We start from the raw sequence: 24,615 nt of genomic DNA on the forward strand, positions 1-24,615 counted from the left end.
GTTTTTTCCATTTTTTCCCCTGGCTCCCATGTGCTTCTATGATTGTAACAAGAGCTATAATACCAGTTTTCCTAATTTTTTAAAAAAGTTTTAAATATAGATATAGAAACAAACAATATATGTTGATTAGAAATGGACAAAATATTTAGTCACAGAATGTTTTTGTCTAGTCAGAAATTTCTTTTTTTAAATGATTAAATATTTATCAGAATAGGAAGACTTATCTGAGATTTTTTTTGAAAGTGTCTGGTTTTTGTTTTCTGTCCTGCTAACAGGATAACTGTTGGTGACAAAAACAACAAATGGTCTGGTAGCACTTTATAGACTAACAAAACATGTAGATGGTATCATGAGCTTTCGTGGGCACCGCCCACTTCTTCAGATGACCGGAGTGGTGTATTGTGTGCCCATGAAAGCTCATGATACTATCTACATGTTTTGTTAGTCTGTAAAGTGCTACCAGACCATTTGTTGTTTTTTTTCTATAACAGATTAACTTGGCTACCCCCTGAAGCTGTTGGTGACTAGTTTAGTTGTGACTGCTCATATAAATCACATGGTACTGATTCTGCTTCTCTTATTGGCTGAATCTATCCCATGCAGTTAAGAGAATTAGTAGAAACCGTTTTGACTCATTTTCTTAAAATGAACGGCTTTTCTGCATTTGCTTTGCTTTCTATGAGCAAGTCAGACAAATATCAATAATAGCAGTGGTTTTGTGCTGTTCCTAATTCCAGTGTCAGAGAGAATATGGCTAGTTTTTACCTCACAAACCTGCCACAAGGTCTGTGGGGTGAGAGACATTTTTGTGTAGACAAAGGACCACATACCCTAGTGTGGTCCTCTTTAGGTTCAATGAAGCATTAACATTTTGAGCCTTTTGGACTTGACTTTAAATCAGCAGTGAAAGTAACTTAAAATTTCTTACAACTACTGTCTTGTTACAACCCAGGTCTCTGCCAGCTCTCTGGTGGCTTTTGCCGCAGGTCAGCCAGCTCTTGTGGGAGCTACGCACCAAAGCGCACCCATTTACAGTCACCTTTGCTTTCAACAAAGTTTCTTTTGTACAACTGCATAGTTAACTACCAGTTTGAGAGAGATTTCCTGGGTGTACTGCATAATAGGAATCCAGCTAAAACTGGTTAAAATGTTAAATGTCTTTTTTAAAAAGGTATGCACTGTATGATAGTATATAACTATCATATCTTTATGATAGTGTATAATTATTATATCTTTGTATGCTGAGGAACTTCACATGCATATGGTCAGTTATGTGACTGCTCACTTGTCTAAGCAATTGTATTTGTCCATGTGGTCACAGTAATTGTGGCTAACTTTATTTACAATTATCTTCACATGAGACTGCTTTACTATGTGTTCTAAAATGTAATTTGGTTGTGCTAATGTTGGAGTATGCATTTTTTTCACTTATTTTTTCCTCAGCCATAGCGTATGGGTCAGGAGCCATGATTAAAGCTTTGGACACACTGTAAAATACTGGTGGGGAAATAGATTGCTTTACCAGCAGCTTTCCTATACTAACAAATATCATTATACTGTCAGCCTTAAATTTTCTTCACTCTTTCTGGCTGTCCAAAATTCTGATTTTTAAAGTTGGACACCTTGACTGCTCACCTTCAAGGAGACAGTCAGCTCCTGGGGATGCTAAATGGAAATTGGGGAGAAGAGCATGCACAGGGAAAGCCTATTCATAGTGATGCAGCAGAGATGGTGTCTACATCACCAACAGATCTTTGGCATCACTAGCTGCAGGATGTAAGCCTTCAGCTTGTGCAATGGCATGGTGGGCTTGTGACTCCCACTGAGTAGCCAGAACTCCTGATTGTCCGGACCCTGCTCACAGTTTTTCAAGCACTAGTTATTTTGAGTGAAAGCAGCTCCTAAGTGACAGGGGCACTCTTATCTGTGTGCTGCCTTCTTCTAGTCAGTGGAAAGCTCTGGCAGTTGCTGCTGTCTTTGAGAGTACCAATGCCTCAACGCCTCAAGTTACACCTTCCTTCCTGGTTGGATCATTAGCTGTGACAGATCTCTGCTCCTCTGGCCTTTCTGGAGGTAGATCAAGAGGTAGATCCATTGCTGACCTCAAACGTGTGTTTATATAATATACTATAAATGTGAATCAGAATCTCTCTCTCAGGCAGTCTCTTCCTCCCTATATTTAGCTATTTTGCACAGTAATGCTGATTTAGAGATTAGGATTTTTTTTTAAGAGTAGTCCTGTGACTCCTTGAAGACTTTCAAATTTGTGTGTCTGTATAATATATATTATAAAATCATGAGCTTTCGTGGGCTTCTTCATATGAGATGAGCTTGAGTGGAGGAAAAAAAGGAGGGGGCGTCTTTTTTTTTTTCCTCCACTCTATCTCATCTGAAGAAGTGGGTTTTGCCCACAAAAGCTCATGATACTAAAGTTACAGACTAACATAATTAGGCTTCTGAGATTTATTTTTTTAAAAAGGCATTGATCAATGAAATAAACATCCAGGAGACATTTTGTTATATTTGTTTCCTTAAGTAATGATGATATGGTATTCCAATTCTAAAAACCTTTTCATCAACAGACTACACTGTTAAATATTACTCAGTACAGAGGTAACAAAGTAGGGCCCTTAATGTAACAATAACAACTTTATTCCAAAGAGATGGTAAGAGCTTTTCCCCAAATAGTAAAACAAAACCTACCTATGAGTAGAATGCATTGTGGTGTGCAGTACACACCACATAATTTAGAGCAGAAAATAACAGAGTACTATTTTGAAATAACACTACACTGGGATATACCTAATAAGAATGTAATTACACAAACAGGAATTTTAACTATATTACTAGGTGCTAATATACACCTATAGAATTTTTCATCATGTACATGAAGAGAACTGTAATTCTTTAGACTAGTTTTCATCCTGCTTCCATTGAAATCAACAATAATAGAAACTCTTTGACTTCATTTGGATTAGGTAAGCCCCCAGGTTTCATTAGAACAACAATCAAATAACACACTGTTGGCATTGCTAAAGTTACACTGTTTTTGCTAATGTATAGAATGTTTTTTTTTATTTAGTTGTGTCAAAGTCCGTTAGTTTTTCTTCTTATTTGCTGGTGGTAAAAATACCTACTATTCTTTACTATTCTGTCTACTTTCTTTCCCATCTTGTTTCTCTTTATTTTAGGTTCGTATCTGAATGAATTTATTTCTTTAAGAGATATTTCCAGTTCTACAAAGTTATTTCATACCTACCTACTTAAAATATTTCCTAAAGAGCTGATTCATACTGAATAAGAATTGTATCAATATCTCTCCCTTCTCCAATCCACTGTTAGGAAAATAATTCATTCTTGAGGAAATCCTCCCATGTGTTTCTTGCTGGTTTATGTTTGGATTTTACATCTGTTGTTATAAATTTCTGATTATTACCCTCTGTGGAGTAATTTTAAGAAAAGGGAGATATGTTTTTCTAGCTGAGTTGGGAAATGAGTGCTACACTTCCCTTACACGTAAAATATGATTATTTACTGAGAATAAACATAAACGTTTCAAAAAGGGAGACAAAATATAAGTTAAAGCTATCTAGAAGTTTCTAGAATAAATGTCAAAGTTAAGCCAGCAAAAGTTTTTCATTTATTTATCCTGATAGTAAATAACCATTTCCCCTGTATCATGCAGTACTGAAATATTCTACCTCTAGGACGAAGAATATAGTATCATAACATGATCACTTCAATAAATGTGTTAGAGACTATAGAAATTAGAGTGACCCTGACAAGAGTCCTCCACAAGAGTTAATGTTTATTTAACAATCGCTATAGTGTAAGCTTTTCGTAAGAAGACAGTCACATTGCATGTCTGTAGCAATTATGGCCTTTTTAAAAATTTGTCTTGCTGTCAGCCTGCTTTAGGCTTTTAATGGGTGCTTAAAATCCTTTTAACTTGTAAATCTGTTAAAGCCCTTGCGTTAATAACATAGAAGTTAAAATTTGCTTTGGCGAGAAGTTTCGCAGATAAGTGGCCAACTAGTATGAAAGCATGGGGGTGCCTTGTGAATGCAACTGGAGTTGTAAACATTATCAGGTAGAACTGAGATTTCCTGGGACTGCAGTAAGTAAAGCCTGTTACATCTTCTGGAATTAATCATAATAAGTGTTTTATCTTAGGCTGTCATGTTTAGTTTCTGCATGCAATTTACCTCTCAGGCTGAGCTGTTCACAATATCAGCCAGGCTTATCTCTGAACTTATAGTCAAGTACCTAAATGTATTTCCACCAGAGTTCCCACAGTTAATGTGACAAAAGCTAACATAAGTGCTATTTTAAGGCTGCACTCCGTCCCCTTACAAAAAACAGTGTTGCTTGTATTCTGACCACTCCTGTCAACTGGGGAAAAAAAACCTTAACGACCTCTACCAATTTACTGAAAGCCTGCTCATATCTTACCTTCCTATGTAGAGACACACTCGTGCATATTACTTTTCTAAAATGTATCATGACTCTAAATGTCTTTCACACATGCTGTCTCTTAAACATTATAGTGCCCAGGATTGCCACAATTCTTCCAAACAGAAAGGGGATCTGTGACCACCAAAAAGCTACACTGTGTACTCTGCACTGTGCATCAGGAGACACACTGATAGCCCATTTTAGATGAAAAGGGGGTAAAAAAGGTGTCTCTCTTGAACAGATTTGTCTGTAGTTCTTTTGGTGTAAAGATTCCAAAATAATAGAGAGAGAGTGGTCAAAGATTAGGCCGCTCATAATATTCCACTCTCTGTGACCCTATCTCAGTTCAATTCTCTTATGAGCTGTTAATAATCCTTTATAATTAAGCTTCCAGGATAATATTAAAATGTCATCCACATGAACACCAATCAGACTGTATAGCAAAGACTGAACTGGTTACCCCTTCTAGCCATGCATGACAAGCACTATGCAGTTTTAATTTCAAATCTTTAAGTGATTTGGCCCGGGATTTAAAGACAAATTATATTTCATTCCTGATATGCACAAATACAACAGAATAGGTCTTGATCAGACCAAAACTGTTATATTTTCTGGCTGCGCAACATACATAGTACATCTTGTAATTTTTTTATCCTTTTCCCCCTCCCCCCCCCCCCCCCGCCCCCAAAGGACTATTTGAAATGTTACCCCTCTGAATATGGTGGAAATCTCACTGGAGAACTGACTAAATATTTGAACAGCAGCACATATAAAAGGACCCAAGTTCAGACACATAATATACTGTGAATGTATCTTAAGAGGAAAATTTTGGCCTCCTATGTTTTCACTATGGCAAATATAGTTTGATTGATTTATATAAATCAATCATAGTAATCTTCTTAGGGTCAAGGGTTCTCTCATTTTGCACCAGTGTAATTTTGAAATACTTCCAATATGAAATAACAGACCTACTGCAGATTTACACTGATGTAACAGGGTAGAAATTGATTTTGTATTTCCATATGCTGCTCATGTCCCCATTTATTATCTTTACTCTAGTCTATGCAATTTTATATTCACATAATTCTTTAATTTTTGCTCTCAAAAACATAAAAGCATGAACAGGTTTATTCTGTACTAATGAAATGAAAACAAATTCAGCTTAAAAATATTGGATCCATTTGGATGTTTGTTGAACACAGCCAAAAGTATTCATCAAAAGATTCTTAATTTGCTATTCCCGTATGGTTCTGAAACACAGACAAGAACTTGAGATGCAGTTGTATGACCCATGAGGAGTGCTAGGAAAGGGGTAAGGAGGTATTAGCAATCTTAGTGTCTTGTAATCTTTTCCTTGGTTCTTTCAGAAAGAAGAGGACAATTTTAGCTGGGTTAAAGTAGAGTAAGCCTACAGAGTAGCATTTTACATATAGATTTACTACTTGGGAGAAAAAATACACAGAAAAAAACCCGCCTGCCCAGGTTATCTGGTCCTGACAAATTTCTTGTTTCTTCAGTGGAGCTTTGAAAACCCTGTGAAGAATGTGTTCCAGTGATGGCACACAGATAATGGAATTCTGAACATCTAATTAGTACATACAGATCTGTCTTGCTAGATATTGCCAGTGATATTAATATGTATTGCTTTAATTAGCCAAATCCATGAGTCAAAATTAACAACCAGTTTTCCACTGCTGGAAAACTTCATTCCAGAGCTTGACACTTGGATTCTTGCAGCTGCCAAGCTTCCTCCGTGAATGGTCAGACTCTGCTGGAGCAAATTAATGAAAGAGGGCAAAGGAGAGTCAAGCTGAATGTTACATTCAGCCAAAAAAAAAGATGATTTGCCAAGTACGTACTGTTCATGTTATTGCTCTTTAAAATTGTGTTGCTATTTTGGAAAGTACAAGTTGTGGCAAGAGAAGCCTTATCTCAGCATCTATTCAGTGTTCAGGTTATCAGAAATGCATAGAATGTGTCAGAATAAATGACAGCAGAGAGTATTTACAGCATCTGTCTGTGACCCGCCCATTCCCTCCCCTTAACACGAACATGACTCCAGCATATCGTGCAGTCTGTCCTTCTTCTTCTTCTTCTTCTTCTTCTTCTTAGCTGGACTGCTGAGATGATGTTTGCTTGTAAATATTTTTTTTGAGCACACAAAGGTGTGCTAGGTGCCTTGTAGTCAAAAGTGCATGGACTGCCCTTTTTTCAAAGTGGTGTAGGATAACATTAAAGCAGGATCTAAAGAAACAGACAGCAGGGGGGAGAGAGAGAAAAGAGGTAGCTAGCAATATTAAGAACATGGGTTATTTTTCAGTCAGCCACATTCAGCCTGCACATCTTGAAGGTTATGGTTAGCTTTTACTTTGCTGCCTGTCCTGGACCATTGTTCTAGATTCTGTAGAAACACAGAACAAAAAGACCTCCCCAAAGGACATCCAGTCAAATGAGGCTTCACCAAGTAAACTGCTTTTTTAGAAGATATTTCATGAAGCGAGAAAGATAGCTTGGTGAACCAGTTTTTGGAGTGCATTCCAAGATGTTGCAGTTTTCCACTCGTGTCTTAAGTATGTTCACATTTCTAAATGTATAATTTAAACTTCTTAGACTTTTATAGTATATAAAATTATCATGATTAAAGGTGTGTGGTGGTTTTTAATTTTATACATAGTTAGAATTAAATTGTTTGAAGAGACAGAGAGATTTTGTGGGTAGGTGGAATTGGAGAGTATCTGCCTGTATCATAGTTCTGGAAACTGAACTATTGTCAAATTTAGAAATTCATGTGAATATTTTCTCACATTTCATGTCAGGGCACCCCAGCTCAGATTTCACTTAGATCTGTTTTTGGGGTCATTCATGGCATCATTTACTGAATCCAATCTGAATTATTTCAGCTTCAAACCATTAATTAGCTCATATTTACAGTAAACTCAAGGTTCATGAACCTTTCGGTCAACCACTACTCTGAGATTTAACCTGTGACAAACATAATCTCCCAATTTTTGTGTACTTTCAAATTATGTTGCTAACATCTAGACTTCTAGATCTGAACCTTCAAGCCAAACTATGTTTAGGAAAAAATAACAATGTTTACTGTTTCTTTGCAGGGTATTATCAGGGATTGCTTACCCTTATATTATATGAATTATATTTATTTTTCTACTTTTGAATACCCATTTTCATCTTGATTTAAAGAGAGCCTGGTCCAAAGACCATTAAAGTGCTTGTTTTGAATGTTGATATATTTTCCCCCTTTAGAATGTCTTAGTCAGAATCAAAACCTAAATAACTTGGAATGCTTTTCTTCTTCATTCTCCACTCTCCCTATTGCCAAATGTCCAGAAGGTTAATGAACCAGATCTACATTGTTTAGATTTTGTACCAACTATAAAGAAAAATGTTTTGAATAGCTGATAAGTGGCAAGATCAATAATAGGAAAACATCTCCCAGCTGGTGTTGTATGAAGGAAAAATGATCAACAAATGACCTGGAATTGTCAACACTGGATTGTAATATATTGATTAGTTACACGTTAATCATCATATTTTAAACAACTGTAATGTAAACATCTGAGCCTGTATATTTGGATTATCACACATCTCAAAACTACATTTCTGAGTGGATGCCCAGGTTAGGTCTGATGTATAGCTCCACAGAGTCACCTTAGTAGTGCTCGTAAAGCCCTTCTGCAAATACTGTTTGTGCATTACTGCCCTAGTATACAATGTTAAGTACAAAAGCAAAGAAGTTCAGCTTAAGTCCAGGCATTTGCAGTGTAGGGTTATCTTTAAATTAATTTCCTTAGCATCCCTGAAGACTGAATAACTTTTGGCAACCACAAGTAAGATTTTTTTTTTGATCAACAATTCTCATAGTTTCAGTTTAATTCTTGTAGGCCTTTGTATTTTGATTAGCAGAGTAGCCATCTGTTGCTCTTCTCTAAAGAATTTTTGTGCTGTGTGAATTTAATCAGGGCTAAGGCATATTTGCACAATGCATATTTATTAAAAGATAACTAGGAAAACGTTATGTCAATAATTTGCTTTATAGGAATCAGACTAAGATATTAAATATATTTTTTTAATAAATGGCACTCACATCTAAATGCATTCCACACTAGGGTTATGAAAGGTTAACTGGTAAGGATTACCCTTTACAGGTGATGCTTACCAGTTCTGGTTAACCATTAACCGGTGGGGGCTGAAGCAATTCCCTGCTGCTTCAGCCCCTTTGGAGGTGGGGGGAGGGGCAGCTGTGGACAGGACCTGTTCCGGTGGTCTGGAGCTGCCTCTGTCTGTGGCAGGTTTGGACTCTCCACAGGCAGGAGCTGTTCAGCATCTGGAGTAGCCTCTGTCCACAGGGAGCCTGTGAACACCACTGGCTGGGACTGCCACCGTCAATACCCCTTTAATCAGTTAACCAGTTAAATGTAATATTTAATCAGTTAACCAATTAAACAGGATTTTACATCAATATATTACATACAATATTGAGCTTTGTTACTGTGAAGAACTTAATTTGAAAAACATTTTGTTCTGTATTAATATCGTTAGAATTGAGGCCTTTTCTTCCCTAAAAGGGAAGATCAAATACGCAACTCCAGCTAAGTTAATTACCTAGCTGGAATTGATGTACCTTAGTTCAAGTTTCCCTGCCATCCACCTTCCCTTACTCCTTGCAGAAGCGGGAGTGTACCGACCACCACTTGGGGTGCCCTCTGAGTTTGATTTAGCGGGTCTTCACTAGACCCGCTAAATCAAAGCCCAAAAGATTGATCACGGCAGCATCCATCTTCTGCTTAGTGAGTACATGGCCTGAGTCAGCTAGTGCCTTGAATATCCTGACAATGAAATTTGGTCCCCTGGAAGTCAATGGAAGTTTTGCCATTGAGACCTTATTTCATGTTACATTTCCCATTTTGTAATTTTTTACATTTATTATTTAATTTCTTTGTACAAATACTCTAACAAGTGCCTGTTTAAAAATAAAGCAAATAAAATTAATTTGTAACTCTGAGAACAGCATTATCACATACAGGGATACATTTCATAAGCTCCTGCCTGCTCCCCAATGAACATAGTCTGTCTTCTTGGGAATTGACAATCGTCTGACATTCCATTGAATTTTTCTGTCAACGAGATAATCATTTTGAGATGCGAGGATGCAAATTAAGAGATCACATTCACTATTTTTGTCAAATGTTATTTTAAATAAGCAGTAATTTATATAAAAATGTATGTACATTGCAAAATTATGTTGATGTTGCTTAGAAATACAAAAGACATTGTAAAGATGTAAAAATAGTAAAGTGAGTGAACTTAAAAATTTACAGCTTCAGATCTGTTCACTGTACTGAAAACTGGGAATAGTAATAGAACCAGTAATTTCTTGAAAGTCAGAATGGCCTTCAAGTGTGAACCCTTTTAGTTGAGAGGATTATTTTAAATATCTCTAGATTTGTTGATTTGTTTAATGTCTGTTTATTAGCTCCACAAATTTATATAAGAGCAGTGCTAGTAAGTCTTTATAACACAATTTAAATGTTTTGAAGGACTCCAGAGGCTGAGGAGTGTGTGTGTTTTTTGTGTGTCCATATATAAATATGAAAGGGGGAAGGCAAAGAATAGTCACCCTTTTTTTCCTCTTAAGAGAATGCCTTGAAATTTAATTCAAGTAAAATAAATGTTCTTATCAGAAGTCACAATAGACCTTCCCAGTTTTGTTTGTGGCAGAGTTCAGGAACCCTCCCATGACTTACTCTACCCTTCCCCCACTCCAGATATTAACCGGGACATCATGCCTTCCAAACATTAAATGAGCTGAGTGATGTTTTATTACATTTCTCATGTGGCTAAGCTTAGTGTGGCTTTTAAGTGTTCCTTGGTATGCCGTGCTCGCCCAAGTTATTTTCTGCTGTGGATTGTTGATGCTGCAGTAGCAGATGTGCCTTGAATTCCAATGAGGACAAGGAATTTAAAAAAATAAATAAATAAAGAGTGAGTATCTTTAAGACTTGTAAACTGAAATTGTTCTCTGTATTTCAGGTTTGATATATCAGGAATGAATTGTTTTAAGTACTGGTGCAAAATAATTCTATACTTTTACATCTCAACATTATTTTAAAACCCTGTTTGTAAATGTTGCTGTGTATTGAACTCTGTTATTGCTTCTATATATGTACAATTTTAGGCTCCTTAAAAAAACAAAGCTAAGTACACACGAGTTAATTTTTAATAATGACTGGCAAAAACAACAGGGGGAGAGAAAGTGAGTGGATGTGAATCTAAATTATAACGGATTTAGGATTTCTTTTATGGCTCTGTCTTACTTTGTTCTGACAATTTGGAAGAATTTATAAGCAGTGAGGTGGCCCAGTGAAGTGATGTGTATATTTTCACAAACTGTTTTAGGGGATTAAAATGTTTCAGTATTTCCTATCCATCTGCTTAGAGCTTGTGTTATTGGAAACAGTGCCTTTCCTCTTCCAGCAGTGGTGCTCAGATCCCTAGTTCTTAAGGGCTGTGTATGAAACAGATTTTAAGGGATCCAGCCCTGATTAGAGCAGTTAGCCTGTTAACATTCTATGTATTTACAGTGGATTATTTGAAGGGAAGCAGGGGTTAAGTCAGCAGGTCTCTCAGCTTCCCCAGGGGTTAACCTGGCAGCCTGTTTGGCACACACAGGAGGGCTGACAGGTAGCAGGATTTGTCTAAGCAGTGTGCATGAGAGCCAACAAGGAAAACTGAATGCTCTGGATTAGTTTTGGATTATGTTGTCAGAGTGAAGCCTGACGGACAAACTGCAGAGGAATAAAATGCAATCTGTTTGGGGAGAGAGACAGCGTGCATAGCTTTCATTTTTCTTGAAATGACAAGAAAAATCATTAATAATTTGTAAATCCGTGTCCATTAACTTTTCTCTTTGTTATCCCACGACAGTATCTGTAACGTGAATTTGCCACTGTTCTATATCTATTCTTTCTTGTGACAGATGGTAAGACAGATATGAAATTGCATTAATAAAATATAAGATAAAGGGAAAATATCTAGAAAACTTAACTTTTAACACCTGTACTTTTCTGTGGAGGGATGGGGGTTGAGAAGCATGTGTCTCTTGAGTGTGACGTTCAGTATAATTTTCAGGCTTTTTTATTCTGTAGTTCCACTTTGCGTAGATAATTTCAACTTGAGGAGCAGTGTATTGTAATTCAGCAAAAAGAATTAGATACTATTGATGAACAATAAAAGTGACTTTCTGATTTTTTCAGTAACTATTTCATTACTGTACTACAAGTTTGAGATCGTGAGTCACACGTTTCAGTGGTGTAGGTGGGAAGACATACAATGCAATTTACATGCCCTTTTCAAGAAAGACCTGCATCATTTTTCATTATAATAGTGTTTGTCCATGTCACTGTCATGCTGTTGTATTAGTCCCTGACAAAATGGTCATCCTTGCTATTAGTTAGCAGTGACTTCTTTGGCTACAGACAAAGCCAGTGAATAATGGTCTCCAGCAAATATTTGTAAACTTCAATCAGGTCTCATTTTTCACAAGGTGACTAATGCAGTTTTTATTTCATAATGGGAATAACGCAACTAACACATATAACTTGTCAAAGAGGGCGCATTTAAATTGCAATCAAAATAAGGAGAATGACTGACAGTTAAGATGTCAGCATGGACGCCTTTTTCAATTCTTTAATAAACGTACTCAGGTTACAACTTAAAAATTTGATTCCCCTCTCCCCTACCAAATGCCAATACTATATGGCAAACTCAACAATTTGAAAATAAAGAAGCATGTTTTCCACTTCTTAAAATAACACCCCATGACTAATAATAGTAATTCTGTATATTGGAGCCAAGTAGAACTATTTTGTTCCTGTTGCATGCGACAGACTAAAATACAACTCATTCTTTCAGACATGTATTGGCTCTGCAAGAATAACGAAGGTCATCTAGGAACATGCAGCAAATAATTTATGCATTGAAATTCAACTCTTCTTCTGCTTGTGAACAATCCATGAGTAGATTGTAATTTTTTTCTCACACTTATTCACTGTTGGAAATAGTTTGACAGATATTTTACAACAATAATTTGTGGTTTGAATTCCATCCATAAGCGGTTGCATACATTGAATATATGAAATCTGAGATGTGTTAATTAGTTTTGATAGGGCAAATAAATAACATAGTATGTTTCTGTTCTCTGATCAATTAATGTATCCCTTGCAAACAAGTTCACATGTTTAATGTCTAATTTATGTGTTTAAATATTTTCTATTCACCTAAAATGTGCTGCTTCTGTGAACATTCCTGCTAGTAATTTTGTTTGCTCTATAATTTATGGAAAGTGACCACAAAAGTGACATAAACATCAGTGCACACTAATTCTATTTGAGCAAATGTCTTGGAAAATATTTTAGGTATATTCACTCTGCTCTAACTAAAATAAATAAAACGTTTTCTCAGTAAACAAGCAGATCTTATTGGAAGAAACAGGGGCAACAGATATAAGAAGTTACAAGGTGTCAATTTTATATATAATTGTTATTTATCTGTTTGTACTTTTTAAAATGAGTGATACTTTGTTAAATTAATTTCCTCCTTACCTGCCGTAATACCATTTAAAAAAAAAAGAAAAGAGATTTGTGGATTAATAAAGAGAGATGTGTGCCTCACCTCTTTGTGGAAAAGATTGAAATCTGCATTTACATAACCTTCCAGTTTTCCTGTGATTGTTTTGGGTTTGGCTGAATCTAGATCATAAAAGGCTTACGCGTACACACACGCCCCAACAAACAAGTCTTTAGTCTAGGTGAGGAGAGAGACATCCCTTTATATTTCTTCCCCACTCCAGCATACAGTATAAGAACAGTAATGGAGTAGTAAGATAATCAAATAAAGTGGCAAAACGGAATCTAGCCAACAAAACAATATAACCAGTTAATAGTTCGCTAAGAGTATATCTACACTGCAAATCAATGTGCATTTGTATCTTAGGTTAGCTAACTCAGTTTTAAAAAAACACAGCAATTAGGCTTTTAAGTCAGGTTATCAGCTCAAGTTCAACTCAGGGCTCTCCTAGAAAATGACTACACTACAGCTGAGAGCAAGACTCCCAGCCTGAATAGACAGACTCATGCTAGTTGGGCTTGAGCTAGCACACTAAAAGTAGCTGTGTGCATTTGCAGCTCCAGCTGAGACTCTAGCTAGTACCCTCGTTCAGACGCAGGGTGCTGAGTGGTCCAGACAGACCTCTCAGCACATTAACTTGAGCTGCTAAACTGAATTTAAAAGCCTACTAACTAAATCTTCACTGCTATTTCCATTCCCGTTAGCTAATGTATATTAAGAACACCTTTTTTGCAGTGTAGATGTAGCCTTACTTGAAAATTAGGAATAATGACATGCATCAGTCTCGTCTACTTGTATCAAAATTCTTTGGTGTAAACAATTTTTGAGATACATTGTGTAAATGCAGTTTAAAAATCAAATAGAGACTGTGGCTGAAGACAACATTGGTACAAACTAAATGTACTCACAGTTTTGAATGTTAACATTTTTTGAATTCTTCTGGAGACACTGAAATAACTTTCTAATGTGGAGAGTCATAATCTCAAAGATGATTCCTATAAAACCTTGCTGACTTTCTCATCCACTCTTTTTATTTTGCTTCTTTATAAGGCAGACCGTGTATGCTGTTTGACACGCATAGCTTTTGAGCACCCAAAACTTTTTAGAGCATAGGTAATGTTAACACAGCACATATTGGTTTTAAATGGACAGAAAGAGATTATAAAGCAGTAGAACATATGTAGCATTTAAATTGCAGGCTTTGAGAACAAAAGGCCAGATCAAGTCCTGGGTAGGTTGTTCCCAGACAGGGAAGAAAAACTGAGCTGAACACTCAGAATTTTCCTGGAAATTTACCATTCTTAAACATTATTTCATCCCCCTTGTTTCTATGGAACTGACTGGGGGAAGAGGGCAGAATTCCCTCGCCTAAACAACAAGTTCAATCTCTCTAGTCCAGCATCCTCAAGACCTGACCAGTGCTGAATCACAGAATTTCCCAGACCGGGAGATCATATTGTCTATCAGCATTACCAACACTTCGACTGATTACTGGACACTTAGAAGACGTTTAAGGGTAAAATAGCGCTAAAAAACAGCAAACTGAGCACCAGAATTGGTAGCTGTAAACAGACTGTATGGGACTGTGGGAAACGTGGCCACACCCATAAGTGGACATCCAGCTAAATAAAATCATGCCAGATCATGGATGTTGCCAGACCAGAGCATGCTGGACTACAGAGATTCAACCTGTAGTGTCTCCCACAGAAATTGATAGAATCTCAAGGATTTGTGGCACTTTAAAACCATCCACATGGATGTCTTATGTCACTGGGTCTGGGTTCCTGACAGTGCAGGTTCTGGGATCACCTTGTGCCCACTGATGCAAGAATTGCCTCTTAACATAGCACTTTACACTACGAAAAGTCGGAAAAATGTGCATATCTTTTTCAGTTTTTCTTCCAAAAGAGGCTTTTCCGACATTTGACCTGTCTACACAGGGCCAAATGTCAGGAAAAAACTCCTCTTTCGGAACATCCCTTCTTTCTCATAAAACAAGATTTACAAGGATGCTGAAAAAAACACGTCTGCTTTTCCATCCATTCCTTGGACATGGCAGAGCTTTTCTGGGATACCTCCAGTATCCGGGAAAAGCTCTGTAGTCTAGACGTACCCTAAAGTACACAGATAATCCATCTAAATTAAGTGTTGACAGTTTAACAAACTCAAGAATTCATGGTGCTGGGTTTGATGCTGCATGCAGTGGCTATCCCCCAACCATGCTCCTTCCCTCTCCCATGTATGGACTCCAGACTCTTTAGAGCTGCCATGGAGAAACTTTCTTAGGGTTAGGAGAAGGAAGAACACTGCAGCACTCCTCTGCTATCTCATGCTAGCCCCTAGCCCCCTTCTTCCTCAATCTGTGAACATGGAAGGGATGATTTGGCCTCAAATCACAATTTTAAAATTATAAAATATGTATCTTTATTTCCAACCATGAGATCACAAATGAATAAAGTAAATCTTCTCTATGCCTTTTCAGAAAATACATGTTGACTAGCTGGAGAGGAGACCTGGTTTAAAGAGAGCCATCAGTTCAAGAAAACATGGTTAATTTTGAAATCAAGGAGACTACTCATAAGTATAAGTTTAAACATATGCATAAGTGTTCGTTTGAATTTAAGTCTTTGGAACTGGTGTCACTCAATTCTACTCTTGCTTCTAACATTGACTGGCTATGTAACCTGGAACAAATTATTTAAACTCTGTGCCTCACTTGCCCCTTTTGTAATGTGAGAATATCATTCTTTCACAGATGGATTGAGAGGACAAAATAGTGTTTATGAAGCTCTCCATTTATTGGATATTGTGTTCAATGACTAGGGGTAGCAGCCGGTAAATAATGGCAGGAATAGGGGAATTCACAAAAACATCATTGATTTTTCTTATTTCATTTAAATTTTGAGAAATTTTAGACTGGCTGCAGTGGTTAATTCTACTGTGGATATAATTAATGACACTAATTGCTTTTATCTAGTCACATAGATGATTGTCACAAACTATTTTTCTTGGTAAATGTGACAGCGTGGGTAGCGAAGCAGGTTCCATTCCCATTTAACTTAAATGGGGGGGGATCCCTTTTGTCAGTGAAAGCAAGTTCAGATCTAGAATAAAGAATAATACTTCTGAAAAGTTAAGCCTTTACAATGGTTTGCCACCAAAAGAATTTCTGTTTTTTAAGAGTACAAAAACTTTAGCAATAAATCCAAGTAAGGCGAAAGTTAATAACTCAACATGCACTCAAAGTAACTTCAGCACTGAGGGCTGACTAAAAGCTAACCACTTAATGGAAGAGGGAGGAGACTTAATTTAATATCCTGGCACAAGGCAGTCAGAATGAAAGTGAGCTACAGGCCTGTATTTTCCTGATAACAAAAATGAAGCCATTTTGAACAGTCTCAATTCTCCTCACAGGAATAAATATCTTTTATTTAAGGGTGTGTAAATGGCAGGAGAGGAGAAACCACTTTATATATAAATAGAGACATTTTAGTGGGATTTATTTATTTAAAGACGGAATTAATTGTATCTGCTGCTGAATTATTCTAGGCTCCCACAGGGCTCTGATATACCTGCAGCTCTCAGTACAATATACACTGAGGCATCACAGTTAGCCATAAACTGGGATTGTAGCACAAAGAAAACAAAGCATGCCAATAAATGTAATCCTCTCAGTTTTAGCTCATTTTTGTACAACAGCAACTTAAAGTAATTGTCTTACATTTCAAAATCATATTTTCTTCCCTATGACAGCTAATATAGATCCAGAATCTTAAAAAATGTATATGCATTACACCATTATACATGTTTTCAGCGTGACTGTACAATTTGCCTGCATAATTACCATTATTGCTTAGATAGTCACTGAATTGGTGTGCAAAATCATGTCCGCTGCATTCACAAATTTGACTATTTGGACAGAGTCCTCATATACAGAATATATTCATTCTGAGTGCTTCAAAAGCAATTTACAAATAGCCATGCAAATATGCATGGGTGTGGCTTCATTTATCACTAAAATGCAGCTACATAAAGTAATAACACAGCAAATTTACAGGACAGCATAGAAAACCCATCCTAATGGCAGTTGTAGAGATGTGTAGGTACAGGCAGTGTAATTAGAGATTTAGAATTTTGGAAATTGGAATTTTGTCCAGAACCCAGGTTTAACAACCTGGCTGTTAGAGTGCAATGGGGTATTAAATGACTAAAGATATAATTTTGGCACAGAAAGTTTTCCTACATTTCACAGAGCTGGTGGGGGAAGGAGGAAAGTAATGCATGGAACTAATAGGGGAACTGGAGAAGATGCCTACCCCACAGCAGAGACTCCTGTCTCACAGGGCTGAACATGGTTCCTTGTTCCAAGCATTGTGACCGAAAGCAAGAGGGTTGCAGCACCAACCTGCCTTTTCCCACCCATTCCTCACTAGATGGAGACAGACAGGATAGATAGGCCAAACCTACATGGCATTGCAAACTCACACACTAGGTTGTAACGCCACTTGGTGAGGAAGCTTAATCAAATGTATTTTTAAAGATGTTTCCAAGATTTCATAGAATGTATTTATATTCATGCTTCCAATGTTCTCTGTGACTTCCATAAGAATATAATGGCCTCACTAATGATTAGTGATGGTCAAGACCTCAGTTTTATTTCCAACCAAAAAGCACATTCAGCATACCGTTCTCTCCATTACCATGCAATTTGGTTTTTGTAAGGCTTCCTGTCTGGTGAATCACTGACAACATCTAAGTGCTACTTTATATTTTCCCATCTGCATACTGACCTAGTAGCCACCCTAAGTAGCTTTTAAGACCTGATGAGAATTGCAGCAAAGCTTGGTATGGCTACAATCTGTTAGTAGAGAAGAAAAAAAGCAAGAGAAATGCTGGTAATTCTGTTACTCAGCTTTCAAAACCTCTCTCTATTGTGCCAAGTTGACTGACCAAACTGGGATTAAGAATTTGATTTCTTTTTCATGAATTTATGGTAAATGACAGAATATAATAAAACACCTCACAATACTCTGTTTTGGGACATTAGTAATAGTAGTTTTAGGAAAACTTCAATATCCTGTTCCTTTTTTAATTTAGGAAAAAAATGTCATAATGTGTAGCTATAACTACAGCAATAAATTATCAAGAGGCAAAGGGTTTTAATGGAAATAAATACAAAAAATTCCTCTGTTTATCCTCTTGTTTAAGGCAGGCCAGATTATATATATTAAGCTTTTGTAAAGTTTGCACAATAATAATAATAATAATGAATCCTCCAAAATTAGCCAAAGAATAATACTACAACATTGTGGAAATTGTTTAAAAAAAAAAAAAAGATTAACTGACTAAGGAAGAAAGACCTTTTCTGCATTTTGTTTTGGTCTAATGACTACAGTCTCAAGTTCAGCAGAGTTATGGCCTGTCATTTTAGGTCCAGAGCTCATAGGAACATGTGAAACCATAGGCTAGTAACACATGCAATCACAAGAACAAGGTCCACTATTATATTTATCAATTTTTTATTAAAATTACTAACAAAGTTGTGTATGCTTTGACATTCATAACTCCTTATCTGTTCAATAATAACTATAGACATATCCACATCCCCCTTGATAGTGCTGGAGGCTCATGGTTCTCTCATGGATTGATCATCTGTAAATACGTGGTTCCTGATAAAGTTTACCCATACAATCTCAGTTTTCCTTCTCTCAGCACCCCTGTTTTGAAATGTGATTCTGTCTATACCTACATTCTGCACATGTACATGAAGGGACAACTCATTTTTTCCTTATTGGTCTGTTGTCCCCTAGAAACAAAAGGGACTCCGATTTCTTTCAGGTGTGTGGAACCTCATGCCCAGGGGTCGGCTGTGGCCCCCAGCTTGGCTGATCCGGCACCCGAGCATTGGATCAGGGCCCCGCCCACAGCCCACGCTGGCACGTCTCCATATCCTCCACTGTGGGGCTGGAGCACACAAAATCTACTAGGCTGGGCCCCAGCCCAGAAAAGGTTCCCCATCCCTGTCTTAGGTTTTCTATATTCTCATTGAAACAAAATACAGGACTATGTAGCACTTTAAAGACTAACAGCTACAACAGACTAACACGGCTACATTTCTATCACTATAGTCTCATTGACATTGATGCGCAACCTGTATCCTGTGTTTAAGGTGCATGTTAGAGACCGATGTGTCTTTATAGCATCTTTTATGATTTCCAATTAATCTTTCAGGTTGTTTTTCACAATATTACCAGTTGGCATCTTTTTTTCCATAATTTTAGGGCATTCTTTGGTCACTTACTTATGTCAGCATTTCTTATCTCCACGGCTAAAATAGCTAAGCTAAAAACTTGCAGGCCTCAGCCAACAAGTCTTGCATTTCAGCAATCCTTATTTAGATATCTAATATGATACCCTTTAGATATTGGTCAGTCTTATACCACTGTAATCCTACAATTTCACTCTAGTCTACATATAATGATTATATATAATCTGGCATGTTAATTCATCATAGCATCACACAATAAATGGATAATACATTAAAATCATTGGCTCCCCATGTTTAAAATATTTTATATCTTCCTTTCAGAAGCTGGACTTACTTAAGGTTAGACTTGGGGGACGAGGGGTCCTTATCCGGCTATCAATCCAGAGAATAGTCTCATTGGTCCCCTGTCACCAGTCTACATCATCCATACTTCTGTCTCTTCCTTGCTCCTTCTGTGGTGCAATTTTCATATTTTGAAACAGTTTGTCTCTCATACTGCTCAAATCTATTGTCTAGTTTTTAATTTTTTCCCACTGAACTAGCTTTATGTTTTTGACATCCATGATACATACATATATATTGGTTGGATATTAGGAAAAATTCTTTCACTAATAGAGTGATGAAGTACTGGCATGGGTTACCTAGGGAGGTGGTGGAATCTCCATCCCTAGTGGTTTTTAAGTCCGATTTTTAGTTGGGGTTGGTCCTGCTTTGGGCAGGAGGGTGGACTCGATGACCTGCTGAGGTCTCTTCCAGCCCTAGGATTCTATGATATTGAGGTAGAAGCAAACTTCACCATTGTTTCCTTTATTTTATTAATTTTAAAAAGTTAAAGAGCTTCAATCCCATTTATTTTATTATTGGAGCCAAACACATATTTGACTGTAGAATACACTTGATGAGTAGCAGCTGGCACATTTTCAGAGTCTAAGTGTAGTATGCTTGATCATACTCCCTTTTGACTTTCTGGCCTCCCTTAGTATATGGCTGACCTATGTGAGTCTGTTCAAGCTGTGAATGTTTCAGCATTAGCCCTTTTTTTGTACTGCAGTCATTAACAGACCATCTAAACCCTGCTGAAGTAGCAACATCTAATGCACTGATTCAAGAGGGCTGGCAGGGTTAATTCTGTCATTACTGTGTTGACACGAGGCATGTTACATCTTTCAGCTGAAAATGTTACTTGTAATCTTTTAATCCTAAATTAGGTCAATGTTTTATCAAGTTAATCTAACATGAAGATTAATTAGGCTAGTTAACACAGAGAGAAGTTATTTGTTTTGAGGCTACATTTAATCAAGGAGTTAGTCCTTAATATAATAGGTAACTTTTTACTCATTCTGGGCTGCTGCTCACCTGACATGTGTGATCATTTTCTTTGCAGCATGCACCCCTTAGGACATAATATTAGAAAAGTGCTAAACTTGAAATTTTCATTCAATCCACTGTTCCTTTATAACCTTCTCTTCTTCTCCCTCTCCCCACCCATACTCAGACCCCTTAAATTAAAATAATATAGTGCATAAAATGGGACCTGTTTCCAAACCAGTCTCTAGTTTTCATTTTACAAACCTGACCAACATCACAGTATAAAATTTAAATCCATCCCATTTTAATTGATTGTAACTGTGAAGACTCATTCAGAATAACAACAGTCTGACATCCATACTAAAGTGTTTAACATTTGAATCTGAAATAGTTCTATAATAAGGCTACTGGTGACAGTTATTGTCACTTGAACTATGAAAAATAAATTATTGTACCTGAAGAAAAATTATAGTGATATACCGTGTTCCTGCAAGATGTATGCTTGTGCAGCCACTCAAGATGGGTTCAAATGATGCACAGCTGGTTAGCAGAGCACCGACAGCTAGTTTTTTTTGTTTCTACTGGTGGTGCACATACACACATGTCTTGGTGCACTCAAATTTATTTGGCACATGGATGGAAAAAATCTGCACAAAGTTGAGAGAGATTAGAAAGAACAGTGATGGCACATCTTGTCTTCTGTGCCTTTGTGAAGGGAAATAGAAGTCTAGGTAACACATTCAGAATGAAATGACTGCTCTTGATAATGAGGTAGTGTCTATATTTTCCTAATCAGATTGTCTATTTTATTGTACATTTTTTAATTTAATCCTATTAAGCTGCTTGATGGTTTTTGTATCTGATATGACTTTTTTCAACTCATTCTTCCCTTCTCCCTCCCATTAAGGTTATATTTCTGTGCTGTGTTCTTAATGACAGAACAATAATAATGGGAATAACAAAATGAAAAATTGGCTTTGCTGGGTTGTTTTCTTGACCAGTTTAATTCAGTATTCTTTCCCTAAATATAAACTTTACAGATTTTAGGGTTTACTAAATTTCAGAGAATGGGGAGGGAAGGAGGAGTGTGTTCAGGGAGGTGGCATAAATCTGCTAACAGAGGTCATTAGACTGGACAAATGCCTCTCTCTCCTGAGTTTCCTAGATAAGGAGAACCTATCTAGTAGTTAAAAATTCCAAGAGTCATTCTGGATAGCATTACGGACCCCCTTCTCTCCCCCTCCCTGCGTCGCTGCAGAGTTCATGCCCTGTTTCATCAAATACCAAATGACTTTCTCCGGGGCCATGCTAATTATAGGGATTTAGCAGACAACATCTAAGAACATTTCGTCCTAAAATAGCATGTGTTCATCTTTAAATATTGGTTTGCTGATGTGCTAGCAAAATTGTGGAAGTAAAACGATTTTACAGTTTGTTAATGTATTTATCAACATATTGAAATTTTAAGATCCAAACTTCACTCCATTAGCATGAAGAATATTGTGTTCTTTCCAAATTACATGGAGGAGGCTCAAGGTAGACTAAACATTCGTGGATTCTGTGTTAGTTCAAAATGTTTTAATTCAATTGCTTTAGTGAGGTGCAGAATTCATTCACTATGAAATATTTTTCCTTGGGCAGGACGTGGAGGCCTGATTCTCTTTTCTCATACACAGCTGCAACATGAGAATTGATTCAGGATCCTAGTGTTCATATGTTTCATTACCATATAAAATTACTGTTTGATTCCCAAAGAGGAAGCATGGTCTAGTATTTAGATTACTAGCCTAAGACTTAACAGACCCAGGTTCATTCTGCCACAAACTTCCTGGTTCAAACTTCCTGTTCAACCTAAGGAAGTCACTTGTACTCTTTGTGACTCAATTTCTATCTGTAAAATGGAAAACAATGGTACTTGTCTACTTCATGGAGTTGTACGGAGGATAAATATACTGAAGACTGTGATGCAATCAGATGCACCCGTAATGGGGGAGGGGGTGAATACTTCACATAGATGCTTGATACTGTGGCAGTGATTTGAGTGCTGGGGAAGCAATTCAAAGGCTAATTGGATGAACAACATATAATTCTGAAACTCCGAATTGTAAGGAGCCCCATTCAGTTTTCCCAGATGGGGGATTCTGAAATTTTTTATGGGGCTTTGTAACTGGGAAAGAATGTGAATAAGCTGGGAATTGTACAAATATATATAATAAATGTCAGTCTCTGCACCAAAGAAATTACAAAGATTTAGCTGGCTATTCAGTCTAAATCGTTTTCATTGCATATTTTCTTATCAGCACTTTAGAAAGTTAGCCCACTGAAGTAGACCTGTAAATACTAATTAGGAGCATAACCTTAGGCATCTAGCTTTATGAAAATCTGTCAAATGTATTTAATGATAAAGCTACCCCTGTGAAAAACTAGTACAAGTGAAGGGAGATTTAGGATTGAAAGATAACTAGTTGGGCCTTTGGTATAAGTGCCATTCATTTAAGCAGAAGATTCGCAGAATTGATGTACCACTGAATTTCAAGAATACAGGACATTGCTTTTGACTCTTCCATCCCACTTGGGAGGCTATTACTGTATCTTCATCCGTTTTTGGACAATTTCTATTGACATTTCAGCCCTCAAGGGGCTCTGGAAATGAAAAATAGTATAGCTATAACAGCATTTTCAGGTCCATGAGTATGATGCCATATGTTTAAAGAAATAATATTTGTCATGCTCCTGAAATTATTACTAGCTCTAAATCTATTTGAGGCTCACTCTGCCAGCATGTCTTTACATTTATTCAGAAAATAAGGGCTAAATTCTAAGGGCACTATTCCAGGAGAACACACACACAAAGGGATTGTGCCCAATTTCACCAGTGCAATAGTGAGATGTGCAGGCCAGGACATCCTTTAGAGTGGTGCAGTTTACTCTCCGGTGCATCTGGCCCTCTCTGCAGGCCAGTGGAGAGGGACCATGTCCATCCCCCAAGCAATTATGGAGTAATGTCCATCCATCCCAATGGTTCATAGAGAGAACAATTCCTATGCTTCCTGAAACATAGGGACTGATTTTATCCCTGCTCATCCTGTAAGAGACACAAATATGGGAAAGGACTGGGTGGAGAATGGAAGCACAAAGTTCTTGCACTCTTCCCATTCTCGGATCACCCGTATATAGGAAATGATGCAGAGATGGAATTTGTCATCTTAATGAGACTGATTTTATGGTGGTTGAGACAAGCTATAGAAAAACATTTTATAGATTAGCCCTTGAGCTTTTGGTCTCTTCAACAGTCTCGTCAATGAAATGTTTGAAAGGTAAAATATTCAGCTTCGTAACATTTTCACTCTCTTCACTGCCTTGTTCTTTTTTTAAAGTCTCACATTTCTGCCTTGAATACATTTTGCAGTAGCTGGCTGTCTTGCTCTTTCTTTTGTTTCTGTGAGAAAAGGTCTGCAGAGCATTTCCAATGAGCTCACTGTGAGCTGTCAAATAAATGCACTGGCAGATACGTGCATGTTTAATGGCTCCAGGAAGTGTTAGTGACAATTCTAATCGTATAATTTTTTGCAGATACCCTAAGTCCCAGACTTTGCTAGGTCAATTCGCACACAAGGTTCAATTTTGTTTCATCCCTTCACCACACCTCCTAAACCCATGTACAGTTAAAAAACCTATCAGGTGAATATAACTTTTTTCAAGTCATATAAGTGTAAAAAAATGCAGCAGTCAAGATAAATGCCACAAGTGAGCTCTAAAGTTGTATAACTTAAGCCTCTGGCGTGTCATTGCATTAATTAAATATTCAAACACCCGTTTGATGATGCAAAGTACTGTTCAAGTGCTTTATTATTTGCATCTCTTTTCAGAACACTCCAATAGGATTGCCTAGGGAATGGGGGGAGGGATTGGGCAATGAAAATTTAATCTTGTTGACC

At 37.1% G+C, this 24,615-nt stretch overlaps 1 long non-coding RNA gene across 11 annotated transcripts in view; it reads left to right on the forward strand.

Moving 5' to 3' along the window:
• Positions 1-24,615, forward strand: part of LOC142829565 (uncharacterized) — a 182,874-nt gene that overhangs the window by 59,255 nt on the left and 99,004 nt on the right. Inside the window, exon 1 of one of the 11 annotated variants that reach the window (XR_012904076.1) lies at positions 10,202-10,458. The exons of 3 other annotated variants lie outside the window; for them this stretch is intronic. This is a non-coding gene — a long non-coding RNA (uncharacterized LOC142829565). Of the gene's footprint in view, positions 1-10,201; positions 10,459-24,615 lie in introns of those variants that run through there. 7 more of the 11 variants (XR_012904075.1, XR_012904079.1, XR_012904081.1 and 4 more) reach the window with 7 other exon arrangements.

This window comes from Pelodiscus sinensis, chromosome 5 (assembly GCF_049634645.1).
Source record: "Pelodiscus sinensis isolate JC-2024 chromosome 5, ASM4963464v1, whole genome shotgun sequence".
Classification (NCBI taxonomy): domain Eukaryota; kingdom Metazoa; phylum Chordata; order Testudines; family Trionychidae; genus Pelodiscus; species Pelodiscus sinensis.